The sequence below is a fragment of the Stenella coeruleoalba genome, assembly GCF_951394435.1.
Source record: "Stenella coeruleoalba genome assembly, contig: scaffold_46, whole genome shotgun sequence".
Taxonomy (NCBI): Eukaryota; Metazoa; Chordata; class Mammalia; order Artiodactyla; family Delphinidae; genus Stenella; species Stenella coeruleoalba.
In genome coordinates this window covers 1,056,874-1,078,464 of record NW_027645863.1, presented here as the reverse complement: position 1 = coordinate 1,078,464, position 21,591 = coordinate 1,056,874, and the positions used below count along the sequence as shown (strand labels likewise).

The 21,591-nt window shown below is 44.8% G+C and overlaps 1 long non-coding RNA gene across 2 annotated transcripts in view; it reads left to right on the top strand.

Annotated features, from left to right (window-relative positions):
• The window catches only part of LOC307181506, a 1,293,685-nt gene that overhangs the window by 290,764 nt on the left and 981,330 nt on the right, over nucleotides 1-21,591 (top strand). For both annotated transcript variants that reach the window (XR_013826932.1, XR_013826933.1), the window contains exons 2-3: nucleotides 15,302-15,383; nucleotides 20,040-20,121. This is a non-coding gene — a long non-coding RNA (uncharacterized lncRNA). The remainder of the gene's footprint in view (nucleotides 1-15,301; nucleotides 15,384-20,039; nucleotides 20,122-21,591) is intronic.

The window sequence follows — 21,591 nt, the reverse complement described above, 5'->3', positions numbered from 1 at the left end:
AATGGGCTTTGCTGGGGACAAACCCCTCCTCTGCCTTTTGTCCCGTTCCTCATTCTTGGAGTGCTGAGGGTGCAGACCCTTCTTCTGTAACTGCTGAGTGCTGAGTTGGGAGCCCTCATACCCTGGGGCGAGGGTCAGAGCTTCTCCCCAGCAGCCTCCCGGTGACGTTGATTGTCCCCAGGACCCCTGCCTCCCTGCTCGTCCACCTGAGCACCAGCATTGGAAGTGTTATAGATTCTAATGACCTTTAAGGGTCCAGGAAAGAGATGTGCAGAGACGCTGTGGGGGCCGGTTTCACCCCGCCCCACATTTGTTCGGCCACCTTAGGCTGACCGTTTCTGCCAGCCTAGATGCTCTGACCAGTAGTCTGCACTTTCTTCAATTAGGCCCCTGAATTAACGTACAAACAGCACCAGGTGTCAGAGCCCTGCCCGCTCAACTCCCAGACAGTCCAGGGTCAGTGGTGATCAAGGACCATGATGGCCACTGAGTCAACAGCCTTTTGAAGTAAACAGGAGTCCAGCCGGTCTTATTGGCCACCATCATCACGGTGTCTGTAGGCTTTTCTATGGTGACAGTGTGATATACGGTTCCCCCGCCAAGATTATTAGCTCCCCTCTGGGTGCAGTAAGTCCTGCAAGCAGTAGTCTACTCTTTTGGGACACACTCTTGTTGTTTTATGAGAGAAACTCCAGGTCAAGTGATGTTCACACGAGTCGTCATGGTGCCCTGTTGCCCCCGGTTATCCCTCTGGATGTTGGAGTTGGAGGGCCTCCTCACTCGAGGTCGGTGTGCCCACGGAGCGAACCCTGCAACTTCAGGGCATGGTTGGTGGTTAGGATCACCACGTGGGTTCCTTTTCCCTTAGGAGGGAGGTGGCCTTTTGGGCTGCTGATTTCCAGGTTTTTAGATACCGCCAGTATATTGGCCAGATGTGGCAGTGGGCCAAGCCCCTTGGTGACTGTAGTTTATCCTGCCTGGATGGCATTCTTGCATTGTTCCATTTCAAGTGGTCCCAGTTTTTGCACTAATTCTCCAATGGCGATTCACCTTTCACCGGGAATGTAAAGGTCAAAGGGGTTAGCTAAATTAGGGAGTTCCAGGGCAAGGGTCTGAATTGACTGCTCTTTCCATTCTTGAAAGGCCACTTCTGGATTCTATTCAAAAGGATCATCATCTTTTCCTTTCAGTGTTTCATATAGAGGCCCAGCTAGTAGACTGTAGTTAGGGATCCAGAAGCAGCAAACCCTGGCCTCCCCAGGAACCCCTAAGCTGTCTTCTAGTTTTAGAAAGGGGTAAGGCTGAAAATGGTTTCTTCCCTTTCCTGGGATGGGCTTCTCTGACCTTCTGTGAGAATGAAGCCCAGGCAGGTCACTGCAGTCTGTGATATTTGAGCTTTTTCTTGGACAACTTCTATCCTTTATTGGCTTGGTAGTTCAGAGGCCTCCTTAGTAGGGCTGGCGATCAGAATGTCATCTGCATATTGAAGGAGGGTTTCCTTTTCCAGAGGTAGAACTTTTAGGTCTTTAGCTAAGCTTTCCCCAAAGATGGTGTGGGAATTTTTGCACCCTTGGGGCCGAACGGCCCGGAAGTATTGTTTTAGTTGTATGTTGAGTCCTGCCACTCACAAGCCAAAATTTCTTGTGACTCTGGGACTAATGGAATACAAAAGAAGGCATCATTGAAGACTAATACAGAATACCATGTCCTGGTGGTTGGTAGAATGACCAGCAGGGTGTAGGAATTAGGAGCAACTGGAGGTATATCCTCGGTGGCTTCACTGACTGTCCTGACATCCTTTACCAGGTCCCCAGCAGCCCATGGGGCTCTCGTGGTCAGACCAATCCCAGAATATGGAGCTCACCTGGGCAGGTACCCCACCCCCACCCCAGCCCACGGGGCTCTCGTGGTCAGGCCCCTCCCAGGATACAGAGCTACCCTTGCAGGTACCGTGGCAGGGCTGGGCACACAGGAACCGTGCACATAGCCCTCATTGCAGAGCACCCCCAGCTCACCTGTCGCTCAGAGCTGACACAGAGCACCTCAGAGCAGGACTTGAACTAACAAACAGCAGCTGCGACAGGTCTGTGACCCTGGACATCACTCCGTGAGGCCTCCCTCCACCTGGTCTTCCAGAGACTTCCACTGCACCCGGGGCACCAGGCCTCTGTCTCCAACCACCACCCACCCCTCCTCTTCCTGACTCCTGGGTTCCTCTCATTAGGAGAGGGTTTTCTTGAAGTTGTCTCCCACTCATGGGCCAGATAAAATGATTAGAAAACAAGCCAAAGCTGCAGCCCCTTGTCTATCCTGACTCTCAGGAGCCCACACCTGTTCCTTGGACCTGGCCGGTTCAGCAAGTTCCAATTTCTGCAACTGTGAGCCCCTGAGGGGTGATGATTGGCTGACCTGGGCAGCCTTACCGTGCCGGCCAGCCCTCCCCAGGTGTGCCTGGGTTGAGATCAATATAAATACCACTCCAGGCAGCAAGAGCCCCTGCAGCCGTGCCTGACGCCATTTTCTCTGCCCTGTCAGCAGTCTCGGGGCTGGGCTGGTGGGAGGGAGTGAGAGGCCACGGCTTTGTGGGTGGCCCAGTGTGAGTGGGGCTCTGCTGGACTTTCTGCAGCAGTTGCCAGGCTGCCACCTGCTAAAGAAGAGGATGCGTCACCCATACCTGCTGCTGGAATTTCTCCCTGGGCAGAGGTGAGGAAGGAAAAAAGCAGTGGGGGCAGGGACAGGACGGGTATCTCAGGCAGGGAAATGGAAATCTTCCAGAAGAGCACCCAGGGCCAGGACCATCCTGGCTGGCCTGCAGGCACCAAGTCGGCCGGCATGCTGTCACTCGTGTGGCTCTATGGCCCTTCCTCTAGGCTTTCAAGTCCTTGTATATATTCAGGTGTTTTACCTGGGACGGGTGGGAATAGTTCAGCAGCAACTGGCCTGGGGCTCAGCTCACGTTTACACACAGATGCCTCGGCACGGTGCCCCAGCTTTGCAATGAGGACGCTTGTTGCGTGGGGGCTGCTGGCTGAATGGGAGACAATTCCCCACCACTGACCAACTTCAGAATTGTTTACAACTGGAGCAAGTGCCCTGATACGGTTTTCCTCTGTGTAACTGGTGGGTTCTGTGTTTTTTTTCTCTTTTTCGTTTTTGGTTCAAGGTAGATTTTATTCCTCTTTTTTGTATTTACAGATATAAGCATGGAAATAATTTATTCATATAAATACATGTATGTGCAGGGAATAATTGTTTTTTCTGTTTTATTTTTTAAATTTTATTTCTTTTTAATTTTGAATTTTATTTTATATTTTTATACAGCAGGTTCTTATTGGTTATCTATTTTATACATATAAATGTATACATGCCAATCCCAGTCTCTCAACTCCTCCCACCACCACCCCCCCAACAGCTTTCCCCCCTTGTTGTCCATACGTTTGTTGTCTACATCTGTTGCTCTATTTATGCCTTGCAAAATGGTTAATCTGTACAGTTTTTCTAGGTTCCACATATATGCATGAATATACAAGATTTGTTTTTCTCTTTCTGACTTACTTCACTCTGTATGACAGTCTCTAGATCCATCGACGTCTCTACAAATGACCCAATTTCATTCCTTTTCATGGCTTAGTAATATTCCATTTTATATATGTACCACAGCTTTATGCATTCGTCTGTCTGTGGGCATTTAGGTTGCTTCCATTACCTCGATATTGTAAATAGTGATGCAATGAACATTGCGGTGAATGACTCTTTTTGATTTATGGTTTTGTCTGGGTATATGTCCAGTACTGGGATTGCTGTATCATATGGTAATTCTATTCTTAGTTTCTTAAGAAATTCCATATTGTTCTCCATAATGACTGTATCAATTTATATTCCCAACAATAGTGGAAGAGGGTTCCTTTTCTCCACACACTTTCAAGCATTTTTTGTTTGTAGATTTTCTATGATGCCTATTCTACCAGGTGTGAGGTGATACCTCATTGTTGAGTCCATTTCGTTGAGCAAGGGGTAGGTCTTGTCTATTACATATTTGGCTTATGGAACGGTATCTGTGCTAATTTCAAACTCTGCTTTTATGCAGCACCCCAACTCACCTTCCCCCTTAAGCAGGCATAAGTTGGTTTTCTAAACTTGAGACCCCGTTCTGTTTTGTAATTCAGTTCATGTGTAGCCAAGTTCACATTCCGTGTATTAGTGATACCTTATGATGTTTCTTTTTCTGTGTGACTTATTTCACTTAGAATCATCGTGCCTCAATCCACTCATTATGCTGGTACGGGCCTGGTGACATAGATTTCATTGCTGAGTGGTATTCTGTTGTACATAAGTACCGCAACTTCTTTATCCATTATTTGCTCTCGGGGTATTTAACTTGTGCCGTAGAAGAGATTTCTGTAAAAAGAGCCGTCCCAAATTTTGGGGTGGCTGTGTCTTTTTGATTTTAATTTCCCTAAGCTATAGGACCATAAGTGGAAGTGCCCTTGGCTCTGTTGCTTTGTTTTTTAGATGTTTCAGGAAACACCATACACTTCTGCCGAGTGTCTGTTTGCAATATACATCCCGCCCATCAGCATAAAAAGGCTCCCAGTTCTCCATGGCCTGTCCTGCCTTTCTGGATTTTACACTTTTTCAGGTGGCCCTTTTGACCAGAGGGAAGTGAGACTTCATTGTAGTGCAGATTTCCTTTGTAAGCTTGCTTGGTTGGCCAAAAAGGGCGTATGCGTATTTTCCTAAATATATTCAGGAAAAAACGCATATGCCCTATTTGGCCAAGTGCATCATTGTGGACGTTCTGCCTCTTTTCCTATGCTTTCAATGCAATTCCAGTCTACCTCCTGAAATCGGTTTCCTGCAATTCTGCCCCGCTTTCAAGTCCTCTTGGCAGCCTTACTTCAGTCTATTTTTGGACGATAGCTGTCATTTATAACTCTGCAGGTTTGTGAATTACAGTGCCCCTGAGCTCCTTTCTTCAACTCGCTTTCTTGTGACCTGGCCGCAACACCGCAGGATGTCTTCAGGCCCTAATCTGGTTCCGGCATGGCACGCTGAGCCTTTGGTTAATTCCTCTTCCTGGTGGAAAATTAAAGTTAAATTTGCCCGTCCAGACACCTCCAGCTAGTCTCTCATTGGTTCTCGCTATTCCTGTTCATCTTCCGCAGAAATTGCAAACTGGGCCAAACAGGAGGTTAAAGGCACTGACTCTCCAAGTCGGGAGAGTGTTAGTAAAGCATCTGGAATGTTGCACCCGAGTACCAGGGGACCAAAACTGAGACATATTTGAACATGTCTCCCGATCACACGGTTGATCATACTCTGGGTTCCACATGCATGTTTTAGCTGAAGGAAGAATACCTTAAACCTGGAGAGTTGAGACCCGTGGAATGGGTACCATGCAATATGACTTCAAAGGGTCTTCATTTGCTCACCGAACCACTCCAATCCTATCACTGCTGCGTTTATGCCCCTGTACACATGCTTGATTCTCTTTTGGAGACATAGAAATCCATAGGTTTTAAGATATTTACTAGTCAGGTACATTCTTAGCCGTTTAATATGCGGTGTTGAGTCCATTTCGTTGAGCAAGGAGTAGCTCTTGTCTATTCCATATTTGGCTTAAGGAACTTTATCTGTGCTCATTTCAATCTCTGGTTTTATGCAGCACCCCAACTCACCTTTCCCCTTAAGCAAGCATAAGTTGGTTTTCTCAGTTTGAGACCCTGTTCTGTTTTGTAATTCAGTTCTTCTGTAGCCAAGTTTACATTCCGTGTATTACTGATACCTTATGATGTTTCTTTTTCTGTGTGACTTATTTCAGTTAGAATCATCGTACCTGAATACACTCATTGTGCTGCTACGGGCCTGATGACATAGATTTCATTGCTAAGTGATATTGCATTGTACGTAAATAGCACAACTTCTTTATCCATTTTTCAATTTCTGCGATATTGAACTTGTACCGTAAATGAGGTCCTTGTAAACAGAGCCGTGCCAAATTTTGGGGTGGCTGTGTCTTTTTGATTTTAATTTCGCTAAGCTATAGGACCATAAGTGGAAGTGCCCTAGGCTCTGTTGCTTTGTTTTTGAGATGTTTCAGGAAACACCATACACTTCTCCCAAGTGGCTGTTGGCAATTTACATCCCGCCAATCAGCATAACAAGGCTCCCAGTTCTCCATGGCCTGTCCTGCCTTTCTGGATTTTACACTTTTTTCAGATGGCCCTTTTGACCGGGGGTAAGTGAGACTTCATTGTAGTGCAGACTTCATTTGCAACCTTGCTTGGTTGGCCAAAAAGGGCGTATGCGTTTTTTCCTGAATATATGCAGGAAAAAACGCATACACCCTTTTTGGCCAAGTGCATCATTGTGGACGTTCTGCCTCTTTTCCTATGCTTTAAATGCAATTCCAGTCTACCTCCTGAAATCGGTTTCCTGCAATTCTGCCCCGCTTTCAAGTCCTCTTGGTAGCCTTACTTCAGTATATTTTTGGAAGATAGCTGTCATTTATAACTCTGCAGGTTTGTGAATTACAGTGCCCCTGAGCTCCTTTTCAACTCGCTTTCTTGTTAGCTGGCCGCAACACCGCAGGATTGCTTCAGGCCCTAATCTGGTTCCGGCATGGCACGCTGAGCCTTTGGTTAATTCCTCTTCCTGGTGGGAAATGAGAGTTAAATTTGCCAGTCCAGACACCTCCAGCTAGTCTCTCATTGGTTCTCCCTATTCCTGTTCATCTTCCGCAGAAATTGCAAACTGGGCCAAACAGGAGGTTAAAGGCACTGACTCTCCAAGTTGGGAGAGTGTTAATAAAGCGTCTGGAATATTACACCCAAGTACCAGGGAACGAAAATTGAGACATATCTGAACACGTCTCCCGATCACACGGTTGATCATACTCTGGGTTCCACATGCATGTTTTAGCTGAAGGAAGAATACCTTAAACCTGGAGAGTTGAGACCCGTGGAATGGGTACCATGCAATATGACTTCAAAGGGTCTTCATTTGCTCACCGAACCTCTCCAATCCTATCACTGCTGTGTTTATGCCCCTGTACACAAACTTGATTCTCTTTTGGAGACATAGCAATCCATAGGTTTTAAGATACTTACTAGTCATGTACATTCTTAGGCGTTTAATATGGGGTGTTGAGTCCATTTCGTTGAGCAAGGAGTAGCTCTTGTCTATTCCATATTTGGCTTAAGGAACTTTATCTGTGCTCATTTCAATCTCTGGTTTTATGCAGCTCCCCCACTCACATTTCCCCTTAAGCAAGCATAAGTTGGTTTTCTAAATTTGCGACCCAGTTCTGTTTTGTAATTCAGGTCCTCTGTAGCCAAGTTTACATTCCGTGTATTAGTGATATCTTATGATGTTTCTATTTCTGTGTGACTTATTTCAGTTAGAATCATCGTACCTGAATCCACTCATTGTGCTGCTAAGGGCCTGATGACATAGATTTCATTGCTGAGTGATATTGCTTTGTAAGTAAATACCACAACTTCTTTATCCATTTTTCACTTTCTGCGATGTTGAACTTGTACTGTAAACGAGGTTCTTGTAAACAGAGGCGTCCCAAACTTTGGGGTGGCTGTGTCTTTTTGATTTTAATTTCCCTAAGCTATAGGACCATAAGTGGAAGTGCCCTAGGCTCTGTTGCTTTGTTTTTTAGATGTTTCAGGAAACACCATACACTTCTCCCGAGTGTCTGTTGGCAATTTACATCCCGCCCATCAGCATAACAAGGCTCCCAGTTCTCCATGGCCTGTCCTGCCTTTCTGGATTTTACACTTTTTTCAGATGGACCTTTTGACCGGGGGGAAGTGAGACTTCATTGTAGTGCAGATTTCCTTTGCAAGCTTGCTTGGTTGGCCAAAAAGGGCGTATGCGTTTTTTCCTGAATATATTCAAGAAAAAACGCATACGCCCTTTTTGGCTAAGTGCATCATTGTGGACGTTCTGCCTCTTTTCCTATGCTTTCAATGCAATTCCAGTCTACCTCCTGAAATCGGTTTCCTGCAATTCTGCCCCGCTTTCAAGTCCTCTTGGCAGCCTTACTTCAGTATATTTTTGGACGATAGCTGTCATTTATAACTCTGCAGGTTTGTGAATTACAGTGCCCCTGAGCTCCTTTCTTCAACTCACTTTCTTTTGAGCTGGCCGCAACACCGCAGGATGGCTTCAGGCCCTAATCTTTTTCTGGCACGGCACGCAGAGCGTTTGGTTATTTCCTCTTCCTGGTGGGAAATGAGAGTTAAATTTGCCCGTCCAGACACCTCCAGCTAGTCTCTCATTGGTTCTCCCTATTCCTGTTCATCTTCCGCAGAAATTGCAAACTGGGCCAAACAGGAGGTTAAAGGCGCTGACTCTCCAAGTGGGGAGAGTGTTAGTAAAGCATCTGGAATGTTGCACCCGAGTACCAGGGTACTAAAACTGAGCCATATTTGAACACGTCTCCCGTTCACACGGTTGATCATACTCTGGCTTCCACATGCATGTTTTAGCTGAAGGAAGAATACCTTAAACCTGGAGAGTTGAGACCCGTGGAATGGGTACCATGCAATATGACTTCAAAGGGTATTCATTTGCTCACCGAACCTCTCCAATCCTATCACTACTGCATTTATGCCCCTGTACACACGCTTGATTCTCTTTTGGAGACATAGCAATCCATAGGTTTTAAGATACTTACTAGTCAGGTACATTCTTAGGCGTTTAATATGGGGTGTTGAGTCCATTTCGTTGAGCAAGGAGTAGCTCTTGTCTATTCCATATTTGGCTTAAGGAACTTTATCTGTGTTCATTTCAATCTCTGGTTTTATGCAGCACCCCAACTCACCTTTACCCTTAAGCAAGCATAAGTTGGTTTTCCAAATTTGAGACCCTGTTCTGTTTTGGAATTCAGTTCCTGTGTAGCCAAGTTTACATTCCGTGTATTAGTGATATCTTATGATGTTTCTTTTTCTGTGTGACTTATTTCAGTTAGAATCATCGTACATGAATCCACTCATTCTGCTGCTACGGGCCTGATGACATAGATTTCATTGCTGAGTGATACTGCATTGTACGTAAGTACAACAAGGTTTTTATCCATTTTTCACTTTCTGTGATATTGAACTTGTACGGTATATGAGGTTCTTGTAAACAGAGGCGTCCCAACATTTGGGGTGGCTGTGTCTTTTTGATTTTAATTTCCCTAAGCTATAGGACCATAAGTGGAAGTGCCCTAGGCTCTGTTGCATTGTTTTTTAGATGTTTCAGGAAACACCATACACTTCTCCCGAGTGTCTGTTGGCAATTTACATCCCGCCCATCAGCATAACAAGGCTCCCAGTTCTCCATGGCCTGTCCTGCCTTTCTGGATTTTACAGTTTTTTCAGATGGCCCTTTTGACCGGGGGGAAGTGAGACTTCATTGTAGTGCAGATTTCCTTTGCAAGCTTGCTTGGTTGGCCAAAAAGGGCGTATGCGTTTTTTCCTGAATATATTCAGGAAAAAACGCATACGCCCCTTTTGGCCAAGTGCATCATTGTGGACGTTCTGCCTCTTTTCCTATGCTTTCAATGCAATTCCAGTCTACCTCCTGAAATCGGTTTCCTGCAATTCTGCCCCGCTTTCAAGTCCTCTTGGCAGCCTGACTTCAGTATATTTTTGGACGATAGCTGTCATTTATAACTCTGCAGGTTTGTGAATTACAGTGCCCCTGAGCTCCTTTCTTCAACTCGCTTTCTTGTGAGCTGCCCGCAACACCGCAGGATGGCTTCAGGCCCTAATCTGTTTCCGGCACGGCACACTGAGCCTTTGGTTATTCCCTCTTCCTGGTGGGAAATGAGAGTTAAATTTGCCCGTCCAGACACCTCCAGCTAGTCTCTCATTGGTTCTCCCTATTCCTGTTCATCTTCCGCAGAAATTGCAAACTGGGCCAAACAGGAGGTTAAAGGGACTGACTCTCCAAGTCGGGAGAGTGTTAGTAAAGCGTCTGGAATGTTGCACCCGAGTACCAGGGTACGAAAACTGAGACATATTTGAACACGTCTCCCGATCACATGGTTGATCATACTCTAGGTTCCACATGCATGTTTTAGCTGAAGGAAGAATACCTTAAACCGGGGTAGTTGAAACCCGTGGAATGGGTACCATGCAATATGACTTCAAAGGGTCTTCATTTGCTCACCGAACCTCTCCAATCCTATCACTGCTGCGTTTATGCCCCTGTACACATGCTTGATTCTCTTTCGGAGACATAGCAATCCATAGGTTTTAAGATACTTACTAGTCAGGTACATTCTTAGGCGTTTAATATGCGGTGTTGAGTCCATTTCGTTGAGCAAGGAGTAGCTCTTGTCTATTCCATATTTGGCTAAAGGAACTTTATCTGTGCTCATTTCAATCTCTGGTTTCATGCAGCACCCCAACTCACCTTTACCCTTAAGCAAGCATAAGTTGGTTTTCTAAATTTGAGACCCTGTTCTGTTCTGTAATTCAGTTCCTGTGTAGCCAAGTTTACATTCCGTGTATTACTGATATCTTATGATGTTTCTTTTTCTGTGTGACTTATTTCAGTTAGAATCATTGTACCTGAATCCACTCATTATGTGCTACTGGCCTGATGACATAGATTTCATTGCTGAGTGATACTGCATTGTACGTAAGTACCACAAGTTCTTTATCCATTTTTAACTTTCTGTGATATTGAACTTGTACGGTAAACGAGGTTCTTGTAAACAGAGGCGTCCCAAACTTTGGGGTGGCTTTGTCTTTTTGATTTTAATTTCCCTAAGCTATAGGACGATAAGTGGAAGTGCCCTAGGCTCTGTTGCTTTGTTTTTTAGATGTTTCAGGAAACACCATACACTTCTTCCGAGTGTCTGTTGGCAATTTACATCCCGCCCATCAGCATAACAAGGCTCCCAGTTCTCCATGGCCTGTCCTGCCTTTCTGGATTTTACACTTTTTTCAGATGGCCCTTTTGACCGGGGGGAAGTGAGACTTCATTGTAGTGCAGATTTCCTTTTCAAGCTTGCTTGGTTGGCCAAAAAGGGCGTATGCGTTTTTCCCTGAATATATTCAGGAAAAAACGCATTCGCCCTTTTTGGCCAAGTGCATCATTGTGGACGTTCTGCCTCTTTTCCTATGCTTTCAATGCAATTCCAGTCTACCTCCTGAAATCGGTTTCCTGCAATTCTGCCCCGCTTTCAAGTCCTCTTGGCAGCCTGACTTCAGTATATTTTTGGACGATAGCTGTCATTTATAACTCTGCATATTTGTGAATTACAGTGCCCCTGAGCTCCTTTCTTCAACTCGCTTTCTTGTGAGCTGGTCGCAACACCGCAGGATGGCTTCAGGCCCTAATCTGGTTCCGGCACGGCACGCTGAGCCTTTGGTTAATTCCTCTTCCTGGTGGGAAATGAGAGTTAAATTTGCCCGTCCAGACACCTCCAGCTAGTCTCTCATTGGTTCTCCCTATTCCTGTTCATCTTCCGCAGAAATTGCAAACTGGGCCAAACAGGAGGATAAAGGCGCTGACTCTCCAAGCGGGGAGAGTGTTAGTAAAGCGTCTGGAATGTTGCACCCGAGTACCAGGGAGGAAAACTGAGACATATTTGAACACGTCTCCCGTTCACACGGTTGATCATACTCTGGCTTCCACAGGCATGTTTTAGCTGAAGGAAGAATACCTTAATCCTGGGTAGTTGAAACCCGTGGAATGGGTACCATGCAATATGACTTCAAAGGGTCTTCATTTGCTCACCGAACCTCTCCAATCCTATCACTGCTGCGTTTATGCCCCTGTACACACGCTTGATTCTCTTTTGGAGACATAGCAATCCATAGGTTTTAAGATACTTACTAGTCAGGTACATTCTTAGGCGTTTAATATGGGGTGTTGAGTCCATTTCATTGAGCAAGGAGTAGCTCTTGTCTATTCCATATTTGGCTTAAGGAACATTATCTGTGCTCATTTCAATCTCTGGTTTTATGCAGCACCCCAACTCACCTTTCCCCTCAAGCAAGCATAAGTTGGTTTTCTAAATTTGAGACCCTGTTCTGTTCTGGAATTCAGTTCCTCTGTAGCCAAGTTTACATTCCGTGTATTACTGATACCTTATGATGTTTCTTTTTCTGTGTGACTGATTTCAGTTAGAATCATCATACCTGAATCCACTCATTGTGCTCCTACGGGCCTGATGACATAGATTTCATTGCTGAGTGATATTGCTTTGTTGGTAAATACCACAACTTCTTTATCCATTTTTCACTTTCTGTGATATTGAACTTGTATGGTAAACGAGGTTCTTGTAAACACAGGCGTCCCAAACTTTGGGGTGGCTGTGTCTTTTTGATTTTAATTTCCCTAAGCTATAGGACCATAAGTGGAAGTGCCCTAGGCTCTGTTGCTTTGTTTTTTAGATGTTTCAGGAAACACCATACACTTCTCCCGAGTGGCTGTTGGCAATTTACATCCCGCCCATCAGCATAACAAGGCTCCCAGTTCTCCATGGCCTGTCCGGGATTTCTGGATTTTACACTTTTTTCAGATGGCCCTTTTGACCGGGGGGAAGTGAGACTTCATTGTAGTGCAGATTTCCTTTGTAAGCTTGCTTGGTTGGCCAAATAGGGCGTATGCGTTTTTTCCTGAATATATTCAGGAAAAAACGCATACGCCCTATTTGGCCAAGTGCATCATTGTGGACGTTCTGCCTCTTTTCCTATGCTTTCAATGCAATTCCAGTCTACCTCCTGAAATCGGTTTCCTGCAATTCTGCCCCGCTTTCAAGTCCTCTTGGCAGCCTTACTTCAGTATATTTTTGGACGATAGCTGTCATTTATAACTCTGCAGGTTTATGAATTACAGTGCCCTTGAGCTCCTTTCTTCAACTCGCTTTCTTGTGACCTGGCCGCAACACCCCAGGATGGCTTCAGGCCCTAATCTGGTTCCGGCACGGCACGCTGAGCCTTTGGTTATTTCCTCTTCCTGGTGGGAAATGAGAGTTAAATTTGCCCGTCCAGACACCTCCAGCTAGTCTCTCATTGGTTCTCGCTATTCCTGTTCATCTTCCGCAGAAATTGCAAACTGGGCCAAACAGGAGGTTAAAGGGACTGACTCTCCAAGTCGGGAGAGTGTTAGTAAAGCGTCTGGAATGTTGCACCCGAGTACCAGGGTACGAAAACTGAGACATATTTGAACACGTCTCCCGATCACATGGTTGATCATACTCTAGTTTCCACATGCATGTTTTAGCTGAATGAAGAATACCTTAAACCTAGGTAGTAGAAACCCGTGGAATGGGTACCATGCAATATGACTTCAAAGGGTCTTCATTTGCTCACCGAACCTCTCCAATCCTATCACTGCTGCGTTTATGCCCCTGTACACATGCTTGATTCTCTTTCAGAGACATAGCAATCCATAGGTTTTAAGATACTTACTAGTCAGGTACATTCTTAGGCGTTTAATATGCGGTGTTGAGTCCATTTCGTTGAGCAAGGAGTAGCTCTTGTCTATTCCATATTTGGCTTAAGGAACTTTATCTGTGCTCATTTCAATCTCTGGTTTTATGCAGCTCTCCAACTCACCTTTCCCCTTAAGCAAGCATAAGTTGGTTTTCTAAATTTGAGACCCTGTTCTGTTCTGGAATTCAGTTCCTGTGTAGCCAAGTTTACATTCCGTGTATTAGTGATACCTTATGATGTTTCTTTTTCTGTGTGACTTATTTCAGTTAGAATCATCATACCTGAATCCACGCATTGTGCTGCTAAGGGCCTGATGACATAGATTTCATTGCTGAGTGATATTGCTTTGTAAGTAAATACCACAACTTCTTTATCCATTTTTCACTTTCTGCGTTGTTGACCTTGTACTGTAAACGAGGTTCTTGTAAACACAGGCGTCCCAAACTTTGGGGTGGCTGTGTCTTTTTGATTTTAATTTCCCTAAGCTATAGGACCATAAGTGGAAGTGCCCTAGGCTCTGTTGCTTTGTTTTTTAGATGTTTCAGGAAACACCATACACTTCTCCCGAGTGTCTGTTGGCAATTTACATCCCGCCCATCAGCATAACAAGGCTCCCAGTTCTCCATGGCCTGTCCTGCCTTTCTGGATTTTACACTTTATTCAGATGGCCCTTTTGACCAGGGGGAAGTGAGACTTCATTGTAGTGCAGATTTCCTTTGCAAGCTTGCTTGGTTGGCCAAAAAGTGCGTATGCGTTTTTTCCTGAATATATTCAGGAAAAAACGCATACGCCCCTTTTGGCCAAGTGCATCATTGTGGACGATCTGCCTCTTTTCCTATGCTTTCAATGCAATTCCAGTCTACCTCCAGAAATCGGTTTCCTGCAATTCTGCCCCGCTTTCAAGTCCTCTTGGCAGCCTTACTTCAGTATATTTTTGGACGATAGCTGTCATTTATAACTCTGCAGGTTTGTGAATTACAGTGCCCCTGAGCTCCTTTCTTCAACTCGCTTTCTTGTGAGATGGCCGCAACACCCCAGGATGGCTTCAGGCCCTAATCTGGTTCTGTCACGCCACGCTGAGCCTTTGGTTAATTCCTCTTCCTGGTGGGAAATGAGAGTTAAATTTGCCCGTCCAGACACCTCCAGCTAGTCTCTCATTGGTTCTCGCTATTCCTGTTCATCTTCCGCAGAAATTGCAAACTGGGCCTAACAGGAGGTTAAAGGGACTGACTCTCCTAGTCGGGAGACTCTTAGTAAAGCATCTGGAATGTTGCACCCCAGTACCAGGGTACGAAAACTGAGACATATTTGAACACGTCTCCCGATCACATGGTTGATCATACTCTAGGTTCCACATGCATGTTTTAGCTGAAGGAAGAATACGTTAAACCTGGAGAGTTGAGACCTGTGGAATGGGTACCATGCAATATGACTTCAAAGGGTCTTCATTTGCTCACCGAACCTCTCCAATCCTATCACTGCTGCGTTTATGCCCCTGTACACACGCTTGATTCTCTTTTGGAGACATAGCAATCCATAGGTTTTAAGATACTTACTAGTCAGGTACATTCTTAGGCGTTTAATATGGGGTGTTGAGTCCATTTCGTTGAGCAAGGAGTAGCTCTTGTCTATTCCATATTTGGCTTAAGGAACTTTATCTGTGCTCATTTCAATCTCTGGTTTTATGCAGCACCCCAACTCACCTTTCCACTTAAGCAAGCATAAGTTGGTTTTCTAAATTTGAGACCCTGTTCTGTTCTGTAAATCAGTTCCTGTGTAGCCAAGTTTACATTCCGTGTATTACTGATATCTTACGATGTTTCGTTTTCTGTGTGAGTTATTTCATTTAGAATCATCATACCTGAATCCTCTCATTGTGCTGCTAAGGGCCTGATGACATAGATTTCATTGCTGAGTGATATTGCTTTTTAAGTAAATACCACAAATTCTTTATCCATTTTTCACTTTCTGCGATGTTGAACTTGTACGGTAAACGAGGTTCTTGTAAACAGAGGCGTCCCAAACTTTGGGGTGGCTGTGTCTTTGATTTTAATTTCCCTAAGCTATAGGACCATAAGTGGAAGTGGCCTAGGCTCTGTTGCTTTGTTTTTTAGATGTTTCTGGAAACACCATACACTTCTCCCGAGTTTCTGTTGGCAATTTACATCCCGCCCATCAGCATAACAAGGCTCCCAGTTCTCCATGGCCTGTCCTGCCTTTCTGGATTTTACACTTTTTTCAGATGGCCCTTTTGACCGGGGGGAACTGAGACTTCATTGTAGTGCAGATTTCCTTTGCAAGCTTGCTTGGTTGGCCAAAAAGGGCGTATGCGTTTTTTCCTGAATATATTCAGGAAAAAACGCATACGCCCTTTTTGGCCAAGGGTATCATTGTGGACGTTCTGCCTCTTTTCCTATGCTTTCAATGCAATTCCAGTCTACCTCCTGAAATCGGTTTCCTGCAATTCTGCCCCGCTTTCAAGTCCTCTTGGCAGCCTTACTTCAGTCTATTTTTGGACGATAGCTGTCATTTATAACTCTGCAGGTTTGTGAATTACAGTGCCCCTGAGCTCCTTTCTTCAACTCGCTTTCTTGTGACCTGGCCGCAACACTGCAGGATGGCTTCAGGCCCTAATCTGGTTCCGGCACGGCACGCTGAGCCTTTGGTTATTTCCTCTTCCTGGTGGGAAATGAGAGTTAAATTTGCCCGTCCAGACACCTCCAGCTAGTCTCTCATTGGTTCTCCCTATTCCTGTTCATCTTCCGCAGAAATTGCAAACTGGACCAAACAGGAGTTTAAAGGCGCTGACTCTCCAAGTCGGGAGAGTGTTAGTAAAGCGTCTGGAATGTTGTACCCGAGTACCGGGGAGGAAAACTGAGACATATTTGAACACGTCTCCCGTTCACACGGTTGATCATACTCTGGGTTCCACATGCATGTTTTAGCTGAAGGAAGAATACCTTAAACCTGAGTAGTTGAAACCCGTGGAATGGGTACCATGCAATATGACTTCAAAGGGTCTTCATTTGCTCACCGAACCTCTCCAATCCTATCACTGCTGCGTTTATGCCCCTGTACACACGCCTGATTCTGTTTTGGAGACATAGCAATCCATAGGTTTTAAGATACTTACTAGTCAGGTACATTCTTAGGCGTTTAATATGCGGTGTTGAGTCCATTTCGTTGAGCAAGGAGTAGCTCTTGTCTATTCCATATTTGGCTTAAGGAACTTTATCTGTGCTCATTTCAATCTCTGGTTTTATGCAGCTCCCCAACTCACCTTTCCCCTTAAGCAAGCATAAGTTGGTTTTCTAAATTTGAGACCCTGTTCTGTTCTGGAATTCAGTTCCTGTGTAGCCAAGTTTACATTCCGTGTATTAGTGATACCTTATGATGTTTCTTTTTCTGTGTGACTTATTTCAGTTAGAATCATCATACCTGAATCCACGCATTGTGCTGCTAAGGGCCTGATGACATAGATTTCATTGCTGAGTGATATTGCTTTGTAAGTAAATACCACAACTTCTTTATCCATTTTTCACTTTCTGCGTTGTTGACCTTGTACTGTAAACGAGGTTCTTGTAAACAGAGGCGTCCCAAACTTTGGGGTGGCTGTGTCTTTTTTATTTTAATTTCCCTAAGCTATAGGACCATAAGTGGAAGTGCCCTAGGCTCTGTTGCTTTGTTTTTTAGATGTTTCAGGAAACACCATACACTTCTCCCGAGTGTCTGTTGGCAATTTACATCCCGCCCATCAGCATAACAAGGCTCCCAGTTCTCCATGGCCTGTCCTGCCTTTCTGGATTTTACACTTTATTCAGATGGCCCTTTTGACCGGGGGGGAAGTGAGACTTCATTGTAGTGCAGATTTCCTTTGCAAGCTTGCTTTGTTGGCCAAAAAGTGCGTATGCGTTTTTTTCTGAATATATTCAGGAAAAAACGCATACGCCCCTTTTGGCCAAGTGCATCATTGTGGACGATCTGCCTCTTTTCCTATGCTTTCAATGCAATTCCAGTCTACCTCCTGAAATCGGTTTCCTGCAATTCTGCCCCGCTTTCAAGTCCTCTTGGCAGCCTTACTTCAGTCTATTTTTGGACGATAGCTGTCATTTATAACTCTGCAGGTTTGTGAATTACAGTGCCCCTGAGCTCCTTTCTTCAACTCGCTTTCTTGTGACCTGGCCGCAACACTGCAGGATGGCTTCAGGCCCTAATCTGGTTCCGGCACGGCACGCTGAGCCTTTGGTTATTTCCTCTTCCTGGTGGGAAATGAGAGTTAAATTTGCCCGTCCAGACACCTCCAGCTAGTCTCTCATTGGTTCTCCCTATTCCTGTTCATCTTCCGCAGAAATTGCAAACTGGGCCAAACAGGAGTTTAAAGGCGCTGACTCTCCAAGTCGGGAGAGTGTTAGTAAAGCGTCTGGAATGTTGCACCCGAGTACCGGGGAGGAAAACTGAGACATATTTGAACACGTCTCCCGTTCACACGGTTGATCATACTCTGGGTTCCACATGCATGTTTTAGCTGAAGGAAGAATACCTTAAACCTGAGTAGTTGAAACCCGTGGAATGGGTACCATGCAATATGACTTCAAAGGGTCTTCATTTGCTCACCGAACCTCTCCAATCCTATCACTGCTGCGTTTATGCCCCTGTACACACGCCTGATTCTCTTTTGGAGACATAGCAATCCATAGGTTTTAAGATACTTACTAGTCAGGTACATTCTTAGGCGTTTAATATGCGGTGTTGAGTCCATTTCGTTGAGCAAGGAGTAGCTCTTGTCTATTCCATATTTGGCTTAAGGAACTTTATCTGTGCTCATTTCAATCTCTGGTTTTATGCAGCTCCCCAACTCACCTTTCCCCTTAAGCAAGCATAAGTTGGTTTTCTAAATTTGAGACCCTGTTCTGTTCTGGAATTCAGTTCCTGTGTAGCCAAGTTTACATTCCGTGTATTAGTGATACCTTATGATGTTTCTTTTTCTGTGTGACTTATTTCAGTTAGAATCATCATACCTGAATCCACGCATTGTGCTGCTAAGGGCCTGATGACATAGATTTCATTGCTGAGTGATATTGCTTTGTAAGTAAATACCACAACTTCTTTATCCATTTTTCACTTTCTGCGTTGTTGACCTTGTACTGTAAACGACGTTCTTGTAAACAGAGGCGTCCCAAACTTTGGGGTGGCTGTGTCTTTTTGATTTTAATTTCCCTAAGCTATAGGACCATAAGTGGAAGTGCCCTAGGCTCTGTTGCTTTGTTTTTTAGATGTTTCAGGAAACACCATACACTTCTCCCGAGTGTCTGTTGGCAATTTACATCCCGCCCATCAGCATAACAAGGCTCCCAGTTCTCCATGGCCTGTCCTGCCTTTCTGGATTTTACACTTTATTCAGATGGCCCTTTTGACCGGGGGGGAAGTGAGACTTCATTGTAGTGCAGATTTCCTTTGCAAGCTTGCTTTGTTGGCCAAAAAGTGCGTATGCGTTTTTTCCTGAATATATTCAGGAAAAAACGCATACGCCCCTTTTGGCCAAGTGCATCATTGTGGACGATCTGCCTCTTTTCCTATGCTTTCAATGCAATTCCAGTCTACCTCCTGAAATCGGTTTCCTGCAATTCTGCCCCGCTTTCAAGTCCTCTTGGCAGCCTTACTTCAGTATATTTTTGGACGATAGCTGTCATTTATAACTCTGCAGGTTTGTGAATTACAGTGCCCCTGAGCTCCTTTCTTCAACTCGCTTTCTTGTGAGATGGCCGCAACACCCCAGGATGTCTTCAGGCCCTAATCTGGTTCTGGCACGCCACGCTGAGCCTTTGGTTAATTCCTCTTCCTGGTGGGAAATGAGAGTTAAATTTGCCGGTCCAGACACCTCCAGCTAGTCTCTCATTGGTTCTCGCTATTCCTGTTCATCTTCCGCAGAAATTGCAAACTGGGCCTAACAGGAGGTTAAAGGGACTGACTCTCCAAGTCGGGAGACTCTTAGTAAAGCATCTGGAATGTTGCACCCCAGTACCAGGGTACGAAAACTGAGACATATTTGAACACGTCTCCCGATCACATGGTTGATCATACTCTAGGTTCCACATGCATGTTTTAGCTGAAGGAAGAATACGTTAAACCTGGAGAGTTGAGACCTGTGGAATGGGTACCATGCAATATGACTTCAAAGGGTCTTCATTTGCTCACCGAACCTCTCCAATCCTATCACTGCTGCGTTTATGCCCCTGTACACACGCTTGATTCTCTTTTGGAGACATAGCAATTAATAGGTTTTAAGATACTTACTAGTCAGGTACATTCTTAGGCGTTTAATATGGGGTGTTGAGTCCATTTCGTTGAGCAAGGAGTAGCTCTTGTCTATTCCATATTTGGCTTAAGGAACTTTATCTGTGCTCATTTCAATCTCTGGTTTTATGCAGCACCCCAACTCACCTTTACCCTTAAGCAAGCATAAGTTGGTTTTCTAAATTTGAGACCCTGTTCTGTTCTGTAAATCAGTTCCTGTGTAGCCAAGTTTACATTCCGTGTATTACTGATATCTTACGATGTTTCGTTTTCTGTGTGAGTTATTTCATTTAGAATCATCATACCTGAATCCTCTCATTGTGCTGCTAAGGGCCTGATGACATAGATTTCATTGCTGAGTGATATTGCTTTTTAAGTAAATACCACAAATTCTTTATCCATTTTTCACTTTCTGCGATGTTGAACTTGTACGGTAAACGAGGTTCTTGTAAACAGAGGCGTCCCAAACTTTGGGGTGGCTGTGTCTTTGATTTTAATTTCCCTAAGCTATAAGACCATAAGTGGAAGTGGCCTAGGCTCTGTTGCTTTGTTTTTTAGATGTTTCTGGAAACACCATACACTTCTCCCGAGTGTCTGTTGGCAATTTACATCCCGCCCATCAGCATAACAAGGCTCCCAGTTCTCCATGGCCTGTCCTGCCTTTCTGGATTTTACACTTTTTTCAGATGGCCCTTTTGACCGGGGGGAAGTGAGACTTCATTGTAGTGCAGATTTCCTTTGCAAGCTTGCTTGGTTGGCCAAAAAGGGCGTATGCGTTTTTTCCTGAATATATTCAGGAAAAAACGCATACGCCCTTTTTGGCCAAGTGCATCATTGTGGACGTTCTGCCTGTTTTCCTATGCTTTCAATGCAATTCCAGTCTACCTCCTGAAATCGGTTTCCTGCAATTCTGCCCCGCTTTCAAGTCCTCTTGGCAGCCTTACTTCAGTATATTTTTGGACGATAGCTGTCATTTATAACTCTGCAGGTTTGTGAATTACAGTGCCCCTGAGCTCCTTTCTTCAACTCCCTTTCTTTTGAGCTGGCCGCAACACAGCAGGGTGCCTTCAGGCCCTAATCTGGTTCCGGCACGGCACGCTGAGCCTTTGGTTATTTCCTCTTCCTAGTGAGAAATGAGAGTTAAATTTGCCCGTCCAGACACCTCCAGCTAGTCTCTCATTGGTTCTCGCTATTCCTGTTCATCTTCCGCAGAAATTGCAAACTGGGCCAAACAGGATGTTAAAGGCCCTGACTCTCCAAGTGGGGAGAGTGTTAGTAAAGCGTCTGGAATGTTGCACCCGAGTACCAGGGGAGGAAAACTGAGACATATTTGAACACGTCTCCCGATCACATGGTTGATCATACTCTAGGTTCCACATGCATGTTTTAGCTGAAGGAAGAATACGTTAAACCTGGAGAGTTGAGACCCGTGGAATGGGTACCATGCAATATGACTTCAAAGGGTCTTCATTTGCTCACCGAACCTCTCCAATCCTATCACTGCTGCGTTTATGCCCCTGTACACACGCTTGATTCTCTTTTGGAGACATAGCAATCCATAGGTTTTAAGATACTTACTAGTCAGGTACATTCTTAGGCGTTTAATATGGGGTGTTGAGTCCATTTCGTTGAGCAAGGAGTAGCTCTTGTCTATTCCATATTTGGCTTAAGGAACTTTATCTGTGCTCATTTCAATCTCTGGTTTTATGCAGCACCCCAACTCACCTTTCCCCTTAAGCAAGCATAAGTTGGTTTTCTAACTTTGAGACCCTGTTCTGTTCTGTAATTCAGTTCCTGTGTAGCCAAGTTTACATTCCGTGTATTACTGATATCTTATGATGTTTCT